We start from the raw sequence: 19350 nt of genomic DNA on the forward strand, positions 1-19350 counted from the left end.
AAGTTTAGTATTAAGGCCTCTGACATTCTGATAGCCGACAGAGAAGGAAGTTGTTAGTTTTTTGATAGAGTAGAAGAAGGAATAGATAAGGAAGGAGTGGGAATAGATGAGGAAGGAATAGATGGTGAAGGAATCCTTGTTTGGCCCCGTGTCTTCCTTTTTCTGGATGTAAACTCCTTCACAATTAAGCTTTTCGGCCAGAAGCTAGAACTACAGATACAGTCAAAGAACTCAATTGGAACACTGATTTTAAAAGATGAAATTTCTCTAGAATATGAAAATTTGAACTTTTCTATTGATATATTGGAGACATTCAGTTTAGCCCGAATGTGGGCCATGACATCATCCGATGTAGCATCAGGGAGAAGTCACGAAACAAAAATGTGTTTTTTAGGTGGCACTCCCACCAATGGTTTCGGCATTGCAGGTATTGCATCAGCTACCGCATTAATTGTAGCATCAGTTGCAACAAGTGGCATTCCGGCACTACTATCACTAGAATCCCTATCGGCAAAATCCATGGGTGTAGATTCTTGCCCAGACAAAACGGACACTACAGACATCGTCTGCGGAATTGGAGTTTGCATTGGTTGAGAAGGCGTCGGAACCGATATAGATGTGGAGACCGGCAAACACAAGGACAAATCAGAAGTCTGTTCTCCTGCCTTCTTACGCTTTTGAGACTCAGTCAGTAGCGTTAAACTACTAAACTGAGACTCGACAGCTTTAAACTCTTGCGAGAGTTTAAGAAAACTGGCGGACAGACTCATCAGGTTATCCTTTGTTTGCCGCATGAAAAGTTCCATTTCATCTTCCACGATACGGCATGACTCACATCCCATTTGAGACCCTTTTTTTGATCTAAAAGATCCTTTACCCTGCATGTAAAGCCGGCGCACTTAACATGTACTGTAGTTTTACACAACCAACAGTAAATAAAACTATTCAGGGGTGGGGCGGGCTGCAAACAATTTTTAACCGAACAGACAGGCATTATGAGTTAATTAGATGAATTAGTAACCAAACAAATAAAAATGAGAAATGTATTGGTATTAAATATATAACTCACTCTGAGGTCCAGAAATAATAAGAAAGCGAGATATTGGGGGTGCACAAGGGTTAAAAGATAAAGAGAGCACTATAGAGTCTAAATTACAGACACACAACAGACTGCAGTATGAGCGCAAATAACGGCGACAAGTGAAACGAAACGAGAGAAAAAAAAATAACTTAAAGAGCGCGAGCGCGGGAGCTAGAAATCACAAAAACAAAACACTGCAACAAGAACTCACAGAAATTTCAAGACAACAACAAATGAGCGTTGCTTGTGATTTACAAGAAAGAAAAAAAGGTGGGAAAGAGAGAAAGAAAAGAAAAAAACCAACAAAGGTTTTAACAGAATTAAGGTTGTTAAAAATTATTAACACAAACACACAAAAACGCAAACGAGTGATATGGTGCAAGTTAGATTTAATATTATAATTATAATTTTCGATCGCGATGCCGATAACACAAAATAAAAAAAATTATAAAATCAGTTAAAACGCGGGAGCTTAAAAAAAACACGTCCGTCTTCCTCGAGAGCGTTGATATGATATGATTTAGAATTTAGTGTTTTTTAGAGATAATTATGGCTTAAGTAGTTTTAAGTATTTAGCATAAGTATTAGTTTTTAGCAATAAGAATTTTAAATTTAATTTTCCGGTGCAAGGGGTCTTAATAGGGGGAATTAGGCGAGTGCAGAGGGCACTAATAGAGGTAAGTAGAGAAGTGCATAGGGCGCTAGAGCGAGAAATGTAGGGAAACTGGCATTTTTTGTGGTATTTTTAGGGCAACACTGGAGTGAGTGCTCATTATTGCGTGTGCGCTCACTGTTGCTGCTCAATACTTATTTGATAAGAAATCGATACAGCAACAGATGGCGGCGCATGTGGCTGAAAAGAGAAGGCGATATATTTCCAAATGTAAACAAACAATTAGAAAAATGTGACATAAGTATAAAAATTGACAATAAGATTAACCAATATTGGAAATTATAAATTAATTATTATTATTTTACAGGAACATGGCTGCTGAATCATCACTGGAGACCTCCACCGACGACAGAGTAAAGCTGTTAGGACGGGAACAGCTGCTTGCAGGTAAGTATTTTTTAGGTTGATGTTTTTGCTTATTTTTATTTTCAGGTCGAGGTACTTACCTAGACTCCATGGGATGCAGGTGGCCGCGTTGAGTTTTTAGGTGAGTATTGTTGGCTTTTAGTTTTTCCAATATTTGTAGTTAAATTTAACTTTGTTTTTTCTCCGTTTTCAGGTGCGTCTGGAATAGAAGAATGTGTTGCGGCTGGCGGCATTTGTATGGCAGGTGAATAATTGGTTGGTTTAGTAGTATTTTTAACATTTTTATATTTTTTCAGGTACAGGTGCAGCTTTATGACGTTTAGGACCAGGTGACGGGCCAAGTGATGCAGCACAAGAAGCAGGAGCAGCTCCAGTTGGATCCGCAAGCGACTGGGGCTCGATTTTAGATATGTATTTAGTTATTTCAACTTGTTTCTTTGTTGATTTTTTGTTATTTTCAGGCGCAGCCTTGGGTAGAGGGCCAGAAGGACCAGCTGGTGTTGCTGCAGGTGACTGAAGAGGATTTGCAGGTAAGCTCACGTGATTATTGAGAGATTTTTCTGACGATTTGTGTTTTTTTTCCAGGTGCAGGCGCTAGTGAAGGACGAGATGGACCAGGAGTTTGGCCAGATTTAGCACGAAGATTTGCACGCGATGCTACTGACGGCATTTGCATGGCAGGTGAGTAATTTGTTGATTTAGTAGCATTTTTTAACATTTTTATATTTTTTCCAGGTACAGGAGCAGCTTTATGGCGTTTAGGACCAGACTACGGGTCAGGTGGTGCAGCAGAAGATGCAGGAGGAGCTCCAGTTGGAACTGCTAGCGGCTGCGGCTGGATTTTAGATATGTATTTAGTTAAATTAGCTTGATTCTTTGTTGATTTTTTGTTTTTTTTCAGATGCAGCCTTAGGTAGAGGGCCAGAAGGACCAGCTGGTGTTGCTGCAGGTGACTGAAGAGAATTTGCAGGTATGTTTACGTGATTATTGAGAGATTTTTCTGACGATTTGTGTTTTTTTCAGGTGCAGGCGCTAGTGAAGGACGAGATGGACCAGATGATTGGCCAGATGCTGGACGAGGATTCGCAGACGATGCTGCTGCTGTCTGACGTAGATTTTCAGGTGAGTTTTTGTGTTTTATTGCTGATTTAGATAATAATTTTAATATATTTTCAGATACAGGAGCTGCAGACGGACTAGCTTGACGAGATTCTGGACGACGCAGATGAGACGATGATACGACGCTGGACAAGGAGCTGCTGTTTGCTGTTGTGTATTTTCAGTGAGTATTTGTACTTTTTAGTTGGTTTTATTTTTAGATTTGTTTTATTTTCAGGTATTGGTGCATCAGGCGAGCGGAAATCTGGACAGGACGATTGACGAGATGGTGCAGACGCTGAGAACGAGGCAGAGAGTGCAGGAGGCGCGTCTACTGGAGGCACAGCTGTCGAGGACTGGCCCTCTGGCCAGGCCAGGACGGCAGCTGAATAGTGGGCAGGATTCTGGCTTTGCAGGGGCCGCCTGAAATCATATTTCGTTATGATTAGGTAAGTGAATGTTTGCAGAAGTATTATATTGGTGTTAGAGTGATTGTTAGTTAGGACATCATGGGTGCAGTATCAGTTTTCCTTTTTTTTTAGAGCATCAGTGCTATTCGTGCTGTTATCAATTATTTGAGCAACTCAGATTCCAGACTAGCCATGTTTAGAGCGAGTAGTTCATTTTCCCTGTATTGAATTTGTTCGTTTGGCCCAAGGGGGGGCAGGCTTTCCGGGGGTTTTTTTTTAGCTATAGACGCTTCCTTAGCTCTGAGAACATCTTGCTTTTCAGTGATCCTGTTGTAGGTCTGGTGACAGTTGTCAGCAATAAGAGTTGGCGCCTTGGAGCCAGGGTTGAGCTGAGGTGGCATCAGTGGTGGTGTTTGGGCTTTTTTATCGTTCGTGAGGCGACAAGTTTATCTATTTGCTTTGAGTACCTAGGCCATGGCAAACGTTTAGGGATAAATGGCTTTAAATAAAGTTTTTCAATTTCTTTGTTCTCATGGTCAGACATGGAGTTAAAGAATCTTAGGCCAAGCGTCATTGTATATAGTTTCTAGAGGTTTGGCGTTATGTTTTTCTTGAATTTCAGAGTTTGGGCAATAGATGTTCGCATTTGTTAGCTTTCTGAGCAGTTTATTGTGAGTTCCGGTGAGCTTTTTGAATAGGGTGTTAGATATTAGGCTACCCCATATGGGAATAGCGTATGTCCAAATAGGGACTAAGATTTGCTTGTAGATAGTGACCTTGCAGCGGGTGCTAAGATGGCTTTTAGCTCCCCCGAGCCATTTGTAGCGAGTATAGGTGGACTTGGCTTGAGCACAAAGTTTGGCAATATGGGTTTTAAACAGGAGTTTGCTATCAACAAGGACTCCCAAGTATCGGCACGAGGACGTATTTTTAATAGGTTTGTTATTAAACTTAACAGTGGCAGCTTTAACAGCAGGTGAGGTAGATCGTCTGGAGAAGAGAACATGACTGTTTTACTCACGTTGACTGTGAAACACCATTTGTTGGACAGGTAGAGAACTTGTGTGGTATTTTCCGTTTTAATGCTAAGGGCGTTTTTTGGTCATGAATTATGTCACATATGTGGAGCAGAGTGTCACGTGTTTTGTCGGTATATCATAGGTTTCATGTCATTATGAACTTTGGAATTGGCATGTCTGACGAGTATATGTTGTATAGCAGGGGTCAAAACACTACCCTGAGGATTCCTGCTAAAATTTTCCCATCCGGGACATAATACCATGGTTACCGCGAACGGAGAACGTGCGATCCTTGAGGTAACTGTCCAGAACTTTGTATAGGTAATAGGTAGTAGCTTTATCAACTTGTTACGCAGACCGCAGTGCCAAACTTGTCAAACGCTTCTGTAATATCGATGAATATAGCGATCCATACAGTTTGTCCTCAAAAGCTCTCTGGAGGAATTGTGTAACGCGAGCTAGTTGATGCTCGGCCCCATGAAATTTGCGGAATCCAAATTGGTGGTTAGGTATGGATTGTGAAAGACGGTTACATTTAAGGAGCCTCTTGGCAAGCAGGATTCAAGTATTTTTGAGAAAGCAGGAAGCAAGCTTATGGGGCGATACGAGCTAGCTTCAGAAATTGTTTTTTTTTTTTTTTACCATGACAACTATGGCTTTTTTCCACACTAGGGGGAAGTGGCAAAACGTAGGATGCTGTTGTATATTTGAGTAAGAAGATGATAGCTTTGAGTGGGAGAACTTTGATTAGGGCATTGTTGATCCTATCATATCCTGGTGCTTTTTTGTTGATTAAGCTATCAATCTCTTTTTTTAGTTCAGAGAGAGTGATGGGCTTGACAAAAGGTGAGTTGCTGGAGTCAAAGTTGGCGGAGGAGCTAGCGAGGAGTGGTGGGTTTTACATGCATATCCATGAGCATTTTTTGGCAAGGATGGATTTGTTTCCTCGTTGATTTTGGCCATGTCAAGGAGCTATTTGTCAAGTTGGGAGAGAAACGCTTCTCTAACTGGTCAGTAAACAGCTCCATTTTACCTTCAGGTGATCTTGTCCATGCATGCTTTTGTCTACTCCGCTAGGGATCCTAAGAGGCCAGTTAGGAAGGGGCTGCCGTTTTAGTTTGTTGGTTAATTGCCACAGCTTGTGGGGTCTGTACCGATCAGAGGAGTCTATTTTACATAGTTTTTTATTTAAGTGTTTGTTTTTTGATAGGCTTATTTCTTTGTTTAGTATATTTTAATGTTTTTTTACGTTCAAAGTTTCGTGAGAGGCATTATATCAATTTTATTTAATTTTTTTGTTTTAATAATTTGTGCAATTTTTTATTTATAGGTATGGCTCCTCCGATTCGGTACGATTCGTATTTGGCAGGTCCTTCGTAGAGGTTTAGTGGCCAGGGCTGCAGCATGGTGACTATTGTTTGTGAAGATATTAATCGCGTCCTCAATGTCTAATCCAGATTCGATTTCCATACTTAGGTGGAGGGAGTCGCTGAGGGTGTTTTGGAACAGTTTAATGTTAGATCCTACAGGCAAAAGTCTTCGATTGTCAGGAAGTAAGTTTGGGTGCTGGTCCATCGTGATGTGTACAAAAACAGGTAAGTGGTCAGAGGGTAGTCGCATATAGCTTGAGACTTAATCTGTTGTGGTTTATTCCAGAATAAACTCCAAAGTCCATGGCTGAGGGATTTTTTCGCCGGTCGTGTGGGAAATGAGTAGGACCACCCGTCGCCAGGATGTCCAGTTTCTCGTCAGCCCTTCAAGGAGAGTTCTGCCGCGTTCACATGACCTTGAATTACCCCACTTTTTAAGGTAAGGCGTTTGACCCGCCTGGCCTCAGTCTTTCGATTGAGGCCGCTTTTATTTTTTGCCCTTTCACCTACAAGGGATATAGCAAAATTAAATTTAAAGGCCGTTACAGCAGCAGGGGCGGGGGATTAAAATTATCTAAAACTAGATAATACTAAATAAAAAATATACAATAAGACATTAGATTAACATTTAGTTTTTAGCGAAAACCGCTGCTTGAGGACCAGGACCGGCTGCTGCTGATGACTATAATTTGCAGGTAAGTTTGTGTGAATTTTAGGTGATTTTTCTACAATTTGTGTTTTTTTCCATGTGCAGGCGCTAGTGAAGGACGAGATGGACCAGATATTGGCCAGATTTAGCACGAGATTTGCACGCGAAGCTACTGGCGGCATTTGCATGGCAGGTGAGTAATTTGTTGATTTAGTAGCATAGTTTAGCATTTTTATATTTTTTCCAGGTGCAGGAGCAGCTTTATGGCGTTTAGGACCAGATGACGGGCCACGTGGTGCAGCAGAAGATGCAGGAGGAGCTCCAGTTGGAACTGCTAGCGGCTGCGGCTCGATTTTAGATATGTATTTAGTTAATTTAACTTGATTCTTTGTTGATTTTTTGTTTTTTTTCAGGTGCAGCCTTAGGTAGAGGGCCAGAAGGACCAGCTGGTATTGCTGCAGGTGACTGAAGAGAATTTGCAGGTATGTTTACGTGATTATTGAGAGATTTTTCTGACGATTTGTGTTTTTTTCAGGTGCAGGCGCTAGTGAAGGACGAGATGGACCAGATGATTGGCCAGATGCTGGACGAGGATTCGCAGACGATGCTGCTGCTCTCTGACGTAGATTTTAGGTGAGTTTTTGTGTTTATTGCTGATTTAGAAATAATTTTAATATATTTTCAGATACAGGAGCTGCAGACGGACTAGCTTGACGAGATTCTGGACGACGCAGATGAGACGATGCATACGACGCTGGACAAGGAGCTACTGTTTGTGTTGTGTATTTTCAGGTGAGTATTTGTACTTTTTAGTTGGTTTTATTTTTAGATTTGTTTTATTTTCAGGTATTGGTGCATCAGGCGAGCGGAAATCTGGACAGGACGATGGACGAGATGGTGCAGACGCTGAGAACGAGGCAGAGAGTGCAGGAGGCGCGTCTACTGGAGGCACAGCTGTCGAGGACTGGCCCTCTGGCCAGGCCAGGACGGCAGCTGAATAGTGGGCAGGATTCTGGCTTTGCAGGGGCTGCCTAAATCATATTTCTTTATGGTTAGGTAAGTGAATGTTTGCAGAAGTATTAGTATTGGTGTTAGAGTGATTGTTAGTTAGGCCATCATGGGTGCAGTATCAGTTTTCCTTTTTTTTAGAGCATCAGTGCTATTCGTGCTGTTATCAATTAATTTGAGCAACTCAGATTCCAGACTAGCCATGTTTAGAGCGAGTAGTTAATTTTCCGTGTATTGAATTTGTTCGTTTGGCTCAAGGGGGGCAGGCTTTCCGGGGGTTTTTTTTTTAGCTATAGACGCTTCCTTAGCTCTGAGAACATCTTGCTTTTCAGTGATCCTGTTGTAGGTCTGGTGGCAGTTGTCAGCAATAAGAGCTGGCGCCTTGGAGAAGAACTCCATAAGCTTGGATTCAATGAGAAGTTTTATGTTAGTTACTGTTACGCTAGGGTTGAGCTAAGGTGGCATCAGTGGTGGTGTTTGGGCTTTTTTTATCGTTCGTGAGGCGACAACTTGTAGTTTATCTATTTGCTTTGAGTACCTAGGCCATGGCAAACGTTTAGGGATAAATGGCTTTAGATAAAGTTTTTCAATTTCTTTGTCTCATGGTCAGACATGGAGTTAAAGAATCTTAGGCAAGCGTCATTGTATATAGTTTCTAGAGGTTTGGCGTTATGTTTTTCTTGAATTTCAGAGTTTGGGCAATAGATGTTCGCATTTGTTAGCTTTCTGAGCAGTTTATTGTGAGTTCCGGTGAGTTTTTTGAATAGGGTGTTAGATATAGGCTACCCCATATGGGAATAGCGTATGTCCAAATAGGACTAAGATTTGCTTGTAGATAGTGACCTTGCAGCGGGTGCTAAGATGGCTTTTAGCTCCCCCGAGCCATTTGTAGCGAGTATAGGTGGACTTGGCTTGAGCACAAAGTTTGGCAATATGGGTTTTAAAAGGAGTTTGCTATCAACAAGGACTCCCAAGTATCGGCACGAGGACGTATTTTTAATAGGTTTGTTATTAAACTTAACAGTGGCAGCTTTAACAGCAGGTGAGGTAGATCGTCTGGAGAAGAGAACATGAACTGTTTTACTCACGTTGACTGTGAAACACCATTTGTTGGACCAGGTAGAGAACTTGTGTAGGTAATTTTCCGTTTTATTCATGGCTACAAGGGCGTTTTTATCGGTCGAGATGAAATAGTATCGTCAGCATATGTAGAGAGCAGAGTGTCACCGTGTTTATAGGTCGGGTAATATTCGATCAGGGTTTCATGCTCAATTATGAACTTTGGAATTGGCATGTCTGACGAGTATATGTTGTATAGCAGGGGTCCCAAAACACTACCCTGAGGGATTCCTGCTAAAATTTTCCCATCACGGGACATAATACCATGGTTACCGCGAACGGAGAACGTGCGATCCTTGAGGTAACTGTCCAGAACTTTGTATAGGTAATAGGTAGTAGCTTTATCAACTTGTTACGCAGACCGCAGTGCCAAACTTTGTCAAACGCTTCTGTAATATCGATGAATATAGCCGATCCATACAGTTTGTCCTAAAAAGCTCTCTGGAGGAATTGTGTAACGCGAGCTAGTTGATGCTCGGCCCCATGAAATTTGCAGAATCCAAATTGGTGGTTAGGTATGGATTGTGAAAGACGGTTACATTTAAGGAGCCTCTTGGCAAGCAAGGATTCAAGTATTTTTGAGAAAGCAGGAAGCAAGCTTATGGGGCGATACGAGCTAGCTTCAGAAATTGGTTTTTTTGGTTTTTTTACCATGACAACTATGGCTTTTTTCCACACTAGGGGGAAGTGGCCAAAACGTAGGATGCTGTTGTATATTTTGAGTAAGAAGATGATAGCTTTGAGTGGGAGAACTTTGATTAGGGCATTGTTGATCCTATCATATCCTGGTGCTTTTTTGTTGATTAAGCTATCAATCTCTTTTTTTAGTTCAGAGAGAGTGATGGGCTTGACAAAAGGTGAGTTGCTGGAGTCAAAGTTGGCGGAGGAGCTAGCGATGGAGTGGTGGGTTTTACATGCATACTCCATGAGCATTTTTTGGGCAAGGATGGCATTTGTTTCCTCGTTGATTTTGGCCCTGTCAAGGGAGCTATTTGTCAAGTGGGAGAGAAACGCTTCTCTAACTGGTCAGTAAACAGCTCCATTTTACCTTCAGGTGATCTTGTCCATGCATGCTTCTTGTCTACTCCGCTAGGGATCCTAAGAGGCCAGTTAGGAAGGGGCTGCCGTTTTAGTTTGTTGGTTAATTGCCACAGCTTGTGGGGTCTGTACCGATCAGAGGAGTCTATTTTACATAGTTTTTTATTTAAGTGTTTGTTTTTTGATAGGCTTATTTCTTTGTTTAGTATATTTTAATGTTTTTTACGTTCAAGTTTCGTGAGAGGCATTATATCAATTTTATTTAATTTTTTGTTTTAATAATTTGTGCATTTTTTATTTATAGGTATGGCTCCTCCGATTCGGTACGATTCGTATTTGGCAGGTCCCTTCGTAGAGGTTTAGTGGCCAGGGCTGCAGCATGGTGACTATTGTTTGTGAAGATATTAATCGCGTCCTCAATGTCTAATCCAGATTCGATTTCCATATTTAGGTGGAGGGAGTCGCTGAGGGTGTTTTGGAACAGTTTAATGTTAGATCCTACAGGCAAAAGTCTTCGATTGTCAGGAAGTAAGTTTGGGTGCTGGTCCATCGTGATGTGTACAAAAACAGGTAAGTGGTCAGAGGATAGTTGGATTATTCCAGAATAAACTCCAAAGTCATGGCTGAGGATTTTTTCGCCGGTCGTGTGGGAAATGAGTAGGACCACCCGTCGCCAGGATGTCCAGTTTCTTGTCAGCCTGATCACTTCAAGGAGAGTTCTGCCGCGTTTACATGACCTTGAATTACCCACTTTTAAGGTAAGGCGTTTGATCCGCCTGGCCTCAGTCTTTCACCTACAAGGGTATATAGCAAAAATTTAAATTTAAAAGGCCGTTACAGCAGCAGGGCGGGGGATTAAAATTATCTTAAACTAGATTAATACTAAATAAAAAATATACAATAAGACATTAGATTAACATTTAGTTTTTAGCGATTTAGGTAAGATAGTTTGTAGTATGATAGATTTAAGATTATGTTACTTTTAGCATAAGTAGTCAAGTAGGTAGCAATTTTTTAATAATAAACTTGGCGAATAAGAATTTGGTGCTAAGGTGGCTACAAAAACGTGGCGATTAATGTCGGGGAAAAACTGGTTTTCCCCCACACTGGAGAAAAAGTAGGGAGACCCATATTTTGGGTCTGAGTAACACTAGTTTTTTAGCTTGGCCGTTGGCGCATCAATTGCGAGCAAGGCTTGGCTTTAAAGGCTAAAAGTTTTAGAGCAGTTAGCTTTTAGTTGAGTTAGCTTTATAGGCTAGAAGTTTTAGAGCAATTAGCTTTTAGTGGGGAAAAACATAAGAGACCAAATATTTAAGTAAAATAAGCCAATATTGGCTAGAGTCGTAAGGCATCATTTGAGAGCAAGGCAGAAGTTAGCTTTATAAGGCTGAGATTCAGAGTCTTTGGCTTTGGTTTAGCCAGAATTGGCCGGCATATCGATAATGCTCTGAAATGTTGATGACCTATCGATAAGTCATCGATATGGGTCTGATGGCGAAGTTTCCGCATGTGAGCTGGAAAGAGAGCGACATTTATTTGTAAACAATAGGAAAATATAGGTAAGTAAAAAAAATATAAAATTGACAATAGTAATAATTAACATAGAACATTTTAAAAATTAATTTCAGATGCCTTGCAGGAACATGGCGAGTTCATGAACGGTGGAGTATTCTGGCGACGACAGAGTAAAGCTGTTGGGTCGAAACAGCTGGCGACCTTTGGCAGATTTTGTTGCTGCAAGGTTTTGCGAAACGATCCGTTTTGCATTTTTGTTGGTGTTGCTGCCCGACCGGGTTTGCTTGCAGGTAAGTGTTTGTTGATTAATTTAATTTTTTGTTTGTTTTCAGGTACTGGTGATTTGGCTTTGGCCAGTTTTGTTGGCCGCATGTTGGTATTTGGTGAGTACCGCTGACTTTTAGCTTTGTCGATAATTATAGTTGTTTTAATTTTAGTTGTTTCGCCGTTTTCAGGTACGTCTAGTGTATAAATAGGGTGCTGCTGTAGGCGAGTAATTTACAGGTGAGTATTTTGTTGATTTGGTATATTTTTGTAACAATTTTTGCTTTCTTTCAGGTGCAGGCGCATTAGTTGCACCCAATGGGGCGGCTGCCAGACGAGATTTAGCACCAGAAAGTGTAGGAGGGGCTGCAAAAGGTGCTGCTAAAGACTGCAGCTGGCTTTCAGATAAGTTTATGGTTTTTTTAGAGCGATTTTTTGTTGATATTTTTTGGCTTTCAGGTGTAGCCGCTGCTTGAGGACCAGGACCTGCTGCTGCTGATGACTATAATTTGCAGGTAAGTTTGTGTGAATTTTAGGTGATTTTTCTAACGATTTGTGTTTTTTTCCAGGTGCAGGCGCTAGCAGAGGACGAGATGGACCAGATGATTGCCAAGATGCTGCACGAGGACTCGCAGGCGGTGCTGCTGCTGGCTGACATGGATTAACAGGTGAGTTTTTGTGATTTTTCGGAGATTTAGATAATGATTTTATTTTATTTTCAGATGGACGAGCTGCAGACGGACTAGCTTGACAAGATGCTGGACGACGTAGATGAGACGATGCATACGACGTTGGACAAGGAGCTGCTGTTTGCTGTAGTGTATTTTCAGGTGAGCATTTGTAGATTTTAGTTCATTTTATTTTAAGATTTGTTTTATTTTCAGGTACTGGTGCATTAGATGAGCGGAAATCTGGACAGGTCGACTGGCGAGGTGGTGCAGACGGTTGCTGGTGGACTTCAGGTAAGTTTTTGTTAGCGTTAGATTGCATATTCATTGTCTCATGCCCAAATTTTCTTTCCTTTTCATGATTCATTTGCCTTTCTTGCCGCTCTGGGCGCTGGTCAACGACAAATTTTGCCAGTTCAGCCTTATAAAAGGCACAGCTCCTATAGGTGGCTCTATGGCCATCTCCGCAGTTGCCACACTTTGGAGATTGGCCATCAGGAGAGGGGCATTTGTCGGATTTGTGCTGGCCAGCACAGACGGAGCAGAGCGGGGGAAGGCAGCAGTACCTGGCTGTATGGCCAAAGAGGAGGCAGTTTTTGCATTGGGGAATCTCCCTTCGGCCCCTTTGCCTCTCGACGCGTACCTCCTGGCTGCCTAGGACCTTAATTTTAAGTATTTCATCATGTTTATTGTCATTATGTTTGTTAATTTCAATTAAAAAGACATTCATTGGCCTCTTAGTTCTGTAGTTTGTTAGTCTTTTGATGTATTTTGTCTCAAATCCTAGCTTTTTCAGGTCACGACGGATAGCTTCGCATTCAGTGGAGTGGTGTAGATTCAAGATGGCAAATCTAGCACCTCGTTCCCATCTGGGCTGGTGAGTAAAAAAGGCAAATTTGTTTGCCTCCAGGGTAGCTTTTATTTTGCCATAGGTGTCCATTGTTTTGGCCGTGATTTGAGTCAGGCCGTTACTCAGCCGGGCCAGGTGATAAAGGGAGAGAATTTCCAATTCTCTCTTTTTTTTACTTGTATGGCCGCAGTTGCAAAGCCAAGTGGTTGGCTCCCGAAGGAGTCAACCATCTTTTATTGTTTTTCGCCCCCTATCAGGAAGCATATACAATTACAATAAAAACGAGCTTAGAAATAATTTACAATGGCTTATTAATAGTGTGAATGATTAATATATAAGACATAATGTTTGTTGGGTGTTACTGGTAGGACAAAAAAAAATTGTGGGAAATTTACATGGGAAATTTTTTACATGCAAGTAAATAAATGCTTCTGGGTTATACCAAGGCCATAAAAACAACTAGAGGATCAAGAACAGTTGCAAGCTGCAATAATTATAAAGAATATAGTATTTACAAATATTGTTCATTAATAGTGATTAGTATAATTGTTTCTTGCAGGTTATCAGTTCGAATCATATCGATTCATGGCGTCATTGCAGTTGGCAAAATCATTGAGGCAGCGCTCTTATTGTCAGGAAAATTCCCTCTTATAGGCAAGAAGTGAGTAACATGTGTTGTTTTTTTTGTCATAGGCAAACATTTCGGCTTATTTCTGTCTCTCTTCTCGGATTGGACTATGTGAGACCCCAGAACAATGTATGCGTGCCCTTCAGCCCCAGTATTGGAGGTTTTGGGCCGTCAGGAGAGCTTGTTTGCCTGTGGAGTGGCAGCACAGTAGGCTAGCAATTGGTGCGCGGCACTGGAGAAGCATCTGTTCCATCTACAGGCTCGTTTGGAGGAAAATAACTAGGAGCGGGAGGGCCAAATCCCTTCGACCGCAATGTAGTGCTGAGCAGGCATTGCTTGGATGATAGGTCCATATTGACTGCCTGCTGGCCAGGCCTGGTACAGGCTGGCTGAAAGCGGGAGGGCCAAGTCCCTTTAACCGCTGTATGGAGATTTTGTCAAGGTCAGCTGGCTGAAAGTGAGTAAGTAAAGAATTAGCAGTTTTTTGCACCTTCATGGGTGGTAATCTCTCATTATTTTTCGTTTCAGCTTCTATGCTACTTTCAATCTCATTCAGGAGCTCGTTTTCAACTCGCTCAAGATTTTTTGAGAGTTGGTCATCATTAAGGGTGAATCTTTCCCCAGGCTTGAGTGGAGGCAGGACAAGTCGCTGGATTTGGATTGGCTGGCCCTTCAATCGCTCTTCTATGTACGCGCGATTTCGTGTGCCTCTTTTAAAATCTCGAAACAGGCCGTTGATCACGTGTCCTTCCATGCGCACAACAGGTTTGTTTAGTTTCGATTTTTCCTCCTTTTGTTTTTTGAGTTCGTTTCTCTCAATAATTTTTTGTATCTTAGGTGGCAATCGAATCTGATGAGAGATGGGGCGCCATCAAAATGGGCCGTCGCCTCCCGCATTGCATGCCGATCTAGATGAGTAGTTGGAGATTGCTGCTGCTGTGTGTCAACGGAAGATGAAGTCCGTAGCTGGAGGCCTGTGCTGCTGGGTGGTGCTGCTGGACGACCATTTGATGCTGCTGCGTATCCATTTGCGGTGAGTATTGAATATTTGCTGTCATTGGTGGAGCTGGAATGTCAGATTGCTGCTGCTGAGTGTCAGCAGCAGATGAGGCCCGTGGTTGAGTGACATGTGCTGCGGGCTGATGCTGCTTGCCAGCCAGTTGATGCTGATTCACCTCCGCCAATAGCTGAAGATGTTGTATATTAGTTGCATTTTGAGGAACTGGAATAGTTTGCTGCCGTTGAGTGTCGGCAGAAGATGAGGCCCGTAGCTCAGTGGCCTGTGTTGCGGGCTGGTGCTGCTGACCAACAAGTTTATGCTGCTGCTGCGCCATCATTTGCTGTGAACATTGTATACTTGCTGCAGTTTGAGGAACTGGAGTCTGAGATTGCTGCTGCTGACTGTCAGCAGTGGTTGACGCCTGTTGCTGAGAGGCCTGTGCTGTGGGCTGGTGCTGCTGGCCATCTGATTGATGCTGCTGCTGCGTCGCCAATATCTGTAGATATTGTATATTTGCTGACATAGGAGGAGCTAGATTTGTGGATTGCTGCTGCTGTGTGTCGATAGGAGTTGACACCTGAAACTGACAGGCCTGTGCTGGAGGCTGACGCTGCTGTCCAACCACTTGATGCTGCTGCTGCATCGCTATTTGCTGTAGATGATGTATACTTGATGCAATTTGATGAACTGGAGTTGCTGTCTGCTGTTGTCGTGTGTTTGCAGGAGATGACGCCTGTAGCTGAGAGGCCTGTGCTGCGGTCTGGTGCTGCTGGCCAGCTGGTTGATGCAGCTGCTGCAACGCTAAATGCTGCAGGTGTTGTGTGTTTGCAGTACTTAGAGGAAACGTGGTTGTAGTTAGCTGTTGCTGGGTGCTATTTGTGGTAAGAAAGTTCTGTGTTGGTGCTGCACATTGCTGCTGGTTTGGCTGTTGAGTGAGATGAGGTTATTTCGGGCTGCTACCATTTTCTCTAGTTGAATAGAGTATCTAGGCCAGGAGAGCCTTGTAGGAGTAAAGGGTTTTTCCAGGATATTCCTTACTTCTACATTTGGATGTTCTAGCGTGGAGATAGCAAATCTTACGCAAGCCAAGTCATATTTGAGTTCCATGGATTTAACATTATGTTTGTCGCGAATATAGGCATTTGTGCTGAATATATCCGAGTCCGTAATTTTTCTCAGCAGTTTGTTGTGCGTTCCACAGATTTTTTTGAATAGAGTTTCCGAAATAAGGCTGCCCCATACAGGAATAGCATACGTTAGAATGGGAACAATAATTTGCTTAAATATTGTGACTTTACACCTTGTGCTGAGGGAGCTCTTTACGCCAACAAGCCATTTTAGGCGGTGATAGATAGCTTTTGCTTGAATACATAGGTGGTGACTCCTAGATATTTATATTGATTAGCGTTTTTTATAGGTTTTTCATCGATTTTTATTAGGTAAGATCTTAGAGCAGGGGAGATGTTTCGTTTTGTATATAAGACATGAACAGTCTTATCATTATTTATCGTAAAGCACCATTTAGTTGACCATTTGGTGAATTCATTTAGGTATTTTTGCGTTTTCCTGATGGCCATGTAGGCATTTTTGTCAGTAGATACGATTATAGTATCATCTGCGAACGTTGACAGTAGGATGTCAGGGTTCTTCTTGGTTTCACCTGATACCATTAGGAAGTCGTGTTCAAAGATATAATCAGGAATTGGCATGTCAGACGAATAAACATTGAAGAGAAGGGGGCCCAGAACACTGCCCTGGGGTATTCCTGCAGTGATTTTGCCAATTCTGGAATATGTGTCATCTGTGCCCCTGACTGTGAACGATCTATCCTGCAGATAGCTTTCAAGAATCTTGAACAAGCAGTAAGGCAGGAGTTTGGCCAGTTTATTCAATAATCCTAAGTGCCACACTTTATCAAATGCTTCAGTAATGTCTACAAATACAGCAGAGCTGTATTCTTTTTGTTCGAGTGATTTTTGTAGTAACTGTGTGACCCTTGCGAGTTGGTGTTCAGTGCTGTGGTTTTTACGAAAGCCAAATTGATGGTTTGGAATTGCTTTGCGAAAAGTTGAATACAAATTATATTGTTCACACCAAAGATTAAAAAGGGCAACGTTACAAGGTCAAGGACAATATCCAAACTATTCACACGAAATACGTTTTGGATGGCAAAGCAACGATTGCTTTCAAGAAGCCCTCACTGAATCTGTTGATTAAATGTGATCCCATTCAGCTGAAGGGATTCCTGCAGACGCTTAAACTGGGTATGGAAGGCAAGGATGTCATCAATTTGAGACTAAATACAGTCACTGCCATGGCACAAAAATCAAAGTTACAGACGAAAATGGCTATAAATCGTCACAGTGACTATCCCATCAAGGTCTTTCCTCGATATCTACAATCCCTAACAATAGACAATACGCAATTGGTTAAATTGAGCTATCATATATGCTCCTTACGGAATCTAACCCACCTGGATGTATCCAACAATAAGTTGCGTAAGGTAAGGAAATAAATGAAAAGACAACTTTTAGCATCTTCAAAACTAAATTTAAATTTCCAGTTACCTGTTGAACTGGGGAGATTACACTTGAGCAAGCTCGTCCTCCATGACAATAATCTGGGTGAAATGGACGATTGGTCATTTCTAAATGGCAGCAAATTACGAGACTCCCTGCGCGAATTGGATTTATCGGCCAACGATTTGACATGTTTGCCTTTGCCTGTGGTCAAGTGCCACAAATTGGTTAATTTGAATCTCAATTACAATAATTTGACTCATCTACCCTTTGCCATACGTCGCCTGAGAAGATTACGCTCGCTTTACGTGTCGGAAAACAAATTAAAATCCCTGCCAGCTGCCATAGATGATTTACGTATTGAAATCTTGGATGTTTGGCGTAATTCATTCAAGGGTCTCAATGTCTTGGAGGCTCATCGCCTGGCCTTTGCTTCCGATGCGGACGGAGCTTCAACTCATTCGCCTGAACCTCTCTGGCTTCAAGCTGTGGCCTAATATGAACTGCCAATCGATTCCCTGCCAGCCTTACTCATTCAACTAATTGCCGAGGCACCAAAATGTTCCTGTGGCAAATTGTGCGATGCTTTAGACAAGAAGCACATTATCGAACGTGTTGGTCAACCGAAATTTGTAAATATTAAAAATCTTACCTATAGTCGAGAGCACATGATCTATTCTGATGTTGTCATATGTGGCAACAATTGTAGTATAAGCAACCAATGTAAGAACCTATTCTCAGCTCTAATTAACTGATATTAGCCTATTATGCCAATGTGCCAAACAAAAAGTGGAATTAATAATTAAATATTATGAATAAGTAAATGAAAGAAAAAGCTCATAGTACTGTGATCTTGTTAATCTGTTTATAATATCTTTTAGCTCAAAAATGCTTCTAATCTTAGAGTCTCCTGTTTAGATTAACTTGGGATTTTGCCCAGATGACTACCTATTGGATAAATGGAACTCAAGAACTTGAAATCAATTGGAATTGAAGAACATCACTCATCTTTATTTGGATCAACACGCAATTAATCTCAACTGAAAGGGCTTAAGGACTACGGGGCAACCTTCATCTTGAATAAATAGAAACGAAGATTTATTGTCATTATTCTTGAAGGAGGTATACAACTGCAAACTTTTCTCTTTCATTTTGATTGTGATAAGAATGTTTGTAATTTATATTTCAGGATTCCAAAAATATGATTTCCAAGGACATTGTTTTTCCTGAATAGTCGAAGTGCTTCAGCCATTATTTGATTATGTTAATGCGATTAACTACTCTTGCTTTTAGTCAAGCAACTTTTATTCTTATGTCAAACAAAATTTTAATTTTCCCTCCATTCAATCTAAGAAATCGATTTATTATCGATAGGCGGAGACGTTGATGTGGCAACCTTCCTATTTTAACGCTATTTTTTTCCGCGTTAATTGGTTTGATTTTATATTTTTTTATTTTTTAAGTTTATACCACAAGTTTAAAATGAAAATCCTCTGTGAGGTGCAAGTGGTGAATCGTGTGACCCAAGCGAATCGTACGCCGCGGGCAGTTAAATCCACTTTGGCCGTAGGCTACAAACAGAGCGCCCTGGATTCAAATGGTATGAAAAAACAAACAAAACAAAAATAATAATAATAATAATTATTTTACATTGCAACAGGGAATACAAAAAAGGAACTGGAAATATATATCACGCACAAATCAAGATGGCAGTTACAAGTCAAGATAAATCCAGCGTTACACGAAATGGCGACCAAAAACAATGGATTCAAGCACGCAAAAATCTATGATAAATTGATCATTCAGTTAAAGGATTCTCAGACTCCAAACTGATAGGAGGAAGGACGCATCAATGAACGAAATAGCACCACATTACACAAAAAAAGACAGACTAAAATGATATAATCGCTCATTATCCATCAAGGTTCACGATCTCTGCAGTCTGACAATCATGTAGTCAATGGTTAAGCTAGTTTGAGATATGCTCGGCGTAATCTATCATCTGATGTGGCACATCGCTACGAACTGAATATTGTAGCTTTCGCGTTTTTTTTTTTTTTTTTTTTTTTTTTTTT

General features: G+C 41.4%; 1 long non-coding RNA gene and 1 pseudogene across 1 annotated transcript; one reads left to right on the forward strand and one right to left on the reverse strand.

Annotated features, from left to right (window-relative positions):
* Positions 1–1976: 1976 nt before the first annotated feature.
* Positions 1977–2265, reverse strand: LOC124461467. The gene is made up of 2 exons (XR_006955080.1): positions 2201–2265; positions 1977–2131 (listed from the first exon to the last, which is right to left on the reverse strand). It is a non-coding gene; the product is annotated as an uncharacterized LOC124461467 (long non-coding RNA).
* A 13975-nt stretch (positions 2266–16240) lies between these two features.
* Positions 16241–18104, forward strand: LOC124461464 (annotated as a pseudogene).
* The last annotated feature ends 1246 nt before the right edge of the window (positions 18105–19350 follow it).

Source organism: Drosophila willistoni, unplaced genomic scaffold, assembly GCF_018902025.1.
Source record: "Drosophila willistoni isolate 14030-0811.24 unplaced genomic scaffold, UCI_dwil_1.1 Seg493, whole genome shotgun sequence".
Taxonomy (NCBI): Eukaryota; Metazoa; Arthropoda; class Insecta; order Diptera; family Drosophilidae; genus Drosophila; species Drosophila willistoni.